The sequence below is a fragment of the Dasypus novemcinctus genome, chromosome 26 (assembly GCF_030445035.2).
Source record: "Dasypus novemcinctus isolate mDasNov1 chromosome 26, mDasNov1.1.hap2, whole genome shotgun sequence".
Classification (NCBI taxonomy): domain Eukaryota; kingdom Metazoa; phylum Chordata; class Mammalia; order Cingulata; family Dasypodidae; genus Dasypus; species Dasypus novemcinctus.
The window spans coordinates 17269379-17273928 of NC_080698.1; the positions used below are offsets into that span (position 1 = coordinate 17269379).

At 47.7% G+C, this 4550-nt stretch overlaps 1 pseudogene; it reads right to left on the reverse strand.

Annotated features, from left to right (window-relative positions):
* Positions 1-1050: 1050 nt before the first annotated feature.
* LOC101415366 (rhophilin-2-like) lies at positions 1051-4007 on the reverse strand (annotated as a pseudogene).
* Between the last annotated feature and the right edge of the window lie 543 nt (positions 4008-4550).

A 4550-nucleotide genomic window follows, 5' to 3' on the forward strand; every position in this document is an offset into this window, starting at 1 on the left:
TATTAGCATCTTTCAAATGGCATGAAACTAGAATAAAAGCTACTCCTAAATTGTTTTTTTCAATAAGTTGTGCCAAATTTAGCACTAGACTTTATCTGTAAGTAGCATTCATACTATGTAGAAGTAATAGTAAAATCTTGTCATTTTAGGTTAATGAATTCCCATTATGAAGCAGCTCTTTCAACCTTTTTATTTTATTTATTTATTTATTTATTTATTTATTTCTCTCCCCTTACCCCCACCTCGGTTGTCTGTTCTCTGTGTCTATTTGCTTCGTCTTCTTTGTCCTCTTCTGTTGTTATCTGCGGCACGGGAATCTGTGTTTCTTTTTGTTGCGTCATCTTATTGTGTTATCTCTCTATGTGTGCGGCGCCATTCCTGGGCAGGCTGCACTTTCTTTCGCGCTGGGCAGCTCTCCTTACGGGGCGCACTCCTTGCGCGTGGGGCTCCCCTATGCGGGGGACACCCCTGCATGGCAGGGCACTCCTTGTGCGCATCAGCACTGCACATAGGCCAGCTCCACACGGGTCAAGGAGGCCCGGGGTTTGAACCACAGACCTCCCATGTGGTAGACGGACGCCCTAATCATGGGCCAAGTCCGCCACCTCAAACTTTTTAATAACACCACTTTAAATCTATCACTGTAATACCCCTGACCTGCCTTAATTCAGGGATCATCTGAATTCTAAATTAAGGACTGGTTTGTTATTACCCTCACTTGGAAACTATTATAAGTAAGAGTAATGTAAGCAACCCAGATTTAACTCTGATAGTAAGTAAAAGTCATGATGACTGTAACTGTTTAAAAAAAAAGTCATATTTTCAGCACTGTTCTATTTACAATACTTTACATAATAAATAACTTGAAGCAATATAGTGATACTCCTCAAACCAGTTTGTTATCCACAAGTTTCTAGAGGCTTCAATTGCAAGTTTAAATTGTGAGAAAGCAGGATTTGAGAATATTTAGAAATTTTCTATCATGGCACATATATTAAGGCACAGTCAGCCCTCCGAAACGTCCCAGGGCAGACTTTCTGTTTTCTCTCATTAGTACAAAGAACTGTCGGTGCTGAGAAGGCTGAATGGAGAGAGGAGCTTCTTGATGGGAGGCCCTCCCAACCCCGAATTGAAGGAAGGCACACAGTGCCGGCCGGCCGCTGTCTGTCCTTGTTGGTACCCCAACTCAGAAAGGAAAGCTTTTGTGAGAGTTTCTTGGTTTTACCAGTTTTATCAACTTCCTCTATGGCTAAGCAGATCACAAGGTAAGTTTTCTGCCTTCCCACAGAGCACGTGGCACAATTATTGCGCATGGACCAGGCAGAGTCCAGAAGGCTCATCGCCTTCACCTCGATGCTGGCCTGGCCAAAGCTCTTGAGCAGTTTCATAACATCATTTGCTGTCATTCATTTACAACCCACATCTTGAATAGAAGCAATAAAATCTCCTTCCTTGGCTCCTGCCAGTGCAGCAGAGTAAGGACCCAGGAAGTGAACTTGAACCCGGGCATTTCCTCTCAAGGTGAACCCCAACTCTCCTTCTTCTGCAATGAAATGAATGCTGTGAGGAGGTGTCCATCCCTTGTTGGCCGCAAACACAGATAGGGGGCCTCCGCTTCTGGAGGAAGCCTGTCACCGTGACCTTGGAGAACTGTGCCAGTATAATTACAGCTTCTTGGGCAGTTTTAGAAACAACGTCAAGAACATCGATCAAGTCCAGAAGATCCTCCTGGTGCTGCGAATACTCGAGGGCGCGGGGGAGGGCACGTCCTGGAGACCTTGACCTGGCGGCGCGTCTAGCCCAGGCTGCCTCCGCGATGACACTGCGCAGACGGACGGCCCCACTCAGCACGGCCACAGGCGTCCGTCCCTCTGGCACTCGGTCGTCGAGGGACAGGCGCTTCTCCCGGTGATCAAGCTTCAGCCGGTGGCCGGCAAGGAGGGTGGCGGCGAAGCTGCGGGCGGGGGCCTCGTAGTGGAGCCTCCCCGAGGCCGAGCCGGCCGGAGCGGCACCTTCTCCTCCGCTGAGGGCCACTCGCAGCTGTCCGCGGGCGTCTCCCGCCTCGGCGGCCTCCTGAGGCTCCTCCGCCCGCGTGAAGAATTCATTCCCGATCCCGGGAAGGCTGGTTTTCTCCAACACTCCCTCCCTCCCTCCCTCCCTGCCTCCCTCCCTGCCTCCCTCCCTCCCTCCCTCCCTTCCTTCCTTCCTTCCTTCCTTCCTTCCTTCCTTCCTTCCTCCCTCCCTCCCTCCCTCCCAACTCTTTTATTTATTTGTTTGTTTATTTATTTATTTTATCTTATGGAACTGGACGATTTATTATCACATACATCTGTAAATCTGTAACAAGTGAAAGTAATTTTGTAAATTCAATCATTTTTTAAATTCTCAATTTTGTGCCAGTGCACAACTCTTACATGAGCTTTAACTCTTTTTTTTCTTCTTCTTTATTTTCTTTTAAATGTTACATTAAAAAAATATGAGGTCGCCATATACCCCCCACCCTCCTTACCCCACTCCTCCCACATCCACAGCCTCTTCCATCATCTTGGCACATTCACTGCACCTGGTGAATATAATTTGGAGCACTGCTGTGCCACATGGACAGTGGTCTACATTGTAGTTTACACTCTCCCCCAGTCCACCCAGTGGGCATGGCAGGACACACAATGTCCAGCATCTGTCCCTGCAGCACCACCCAGGACAACTCCAAGTCCTGAAAATGCCCCCACATCATATCTCTTCTTCCCTCTCCCTATCATCAGCAGATACTGTGGCCACTTTTTCCACATCAATGCTACAATTTCTTCCACAGGCCTTGAGCTTCAGCAGACTTGCAACTCCCACCCTCTGGTTTATTGGACTTACCTCACTCAGCTAACAAGGAGGTGAAGAAGGTCAAGCACCACACCAGGGAGCCAAGAGCACCTACAACTGCAAGGAAGAGAATTGCATCCATCATCCATGTGGAATCTAAGCCCCCTCTTGATTTAGAGGGGGACTGGACATAACCATCCCAGGGTCCACAGGATGGAGGAATAGAGTATGGATTAGAGTGGACCTACTAGTGTTCCAACACTTTCCTGGGCTTGTGCAGAGTACCATTTTGCCCTGTATGCTGAGCACGGCGATGCTTATGGAGTAACCCTCCGTGGGAGTGAGGGAATGGTAAAGGAAGGCTTTCAGGCTACCTAAAACCCTGCAGTGGAGCGGGGCGAGCGCAGGGCTGGAGTGCCTGCTTCCCATGTGCCAGGTCCTGGGTTCAATCCCTCCTACCTCCTAAAAAAGAGAGAGAGAGAAAGAAAGGGGGTGGGGGCGGGAGAGAGACAGAGAGACAGACAGAGAACCCCTGCCCCTCTCTGAAAGACATCCACAGCACTTTCCAGCCCGACCTGTGCTTGCTGGTGGCACCAAATCCCAAACTGTGTGTAGATGGCTCCAGTGCTGAACAGAATGCAGCAAGTCCTCTTGGCTGACTGGCACCAGCTCCCCACCAACAGGATCCCCATCTGTCTGGTGGGCGGGAAGAATCTCCTCGCCCCAAAACCAAGCTGAGTGAAGTAGTTCATCAGCAGCATCTGACAAGATCATTTGAGGTCCATAATATCTGCTATTTGTCTTCATATAAATAACTGTCTTGAGGACAATCCTTGAGGTCAATTGAAAAGTCAATGTCTTTGGTTTACTTCAGGCCAAGGGAAATTAGGGGAATCATAAATGCTTCCTCCTTGTGCTGTGATAGACTCCCACCGAGATGTTGAGTCCCTCAGGCTCCTGCTTGAGCACCTGCAGGTCTGAGTTCTCAAAACTCAGCTCAGGGTGCACCTTTGTGGTTTCTCATTCCTGTTCTCATTCTCTCAGCTTTCAGGATCTGCTGGTTCAAGGCAGCCCTTTGATTATGCAGTTTGCTCCCGCCGGTTTACACAAGGGGATTACAACCCTTCCAAAAGTAGCCATCGCCCTCCTTCCCCAAAGAGGGGCGGGGCACTGGGCAGCAGGGTGTCAGTCATGTGCAGAGGGTGGACAGGACAGCATAGAGGGTGCCAGGACCCATTCCTCGATGCTATTTTTAAGTACATGGTGTAATGTAGCTTTATCTAAATGGACATTAGAAGACCTAGAGACTTATTCCCATTGGGGAAAACATGACCACTCTAAGCCCCATTTCCTGTTTGTAAATGGGAACAATACCCACCTTGTTTATGTCACTGGAAAGTGTTGAAAAGACATAGAAATAATATATAATAACAGTGGTTCTGACCTACAAAAGGCAACATTAATACAATTAATAATTAATAAAATGGCATTAATAGTGCCATTCAGCTCACCAAGTGCAGAGCAATGCAACTGCACAAGAAATAAATGTGTGATGGAAAACTTCCCAATTAAATTTTTATGTGGCCTTTACTTTTCAACTTAGTTTTATTTCAAACATTATTAAATGGGTTTAGAAAGAGAAGCCCAGTGTGTGTGTGTGTGTGTGTGTGTGTGTATCCCTTTTTTCCATTAACTAAGAAAAGAAACTGGAGGTGGTAGGTTTTGGAAGAGAAGAA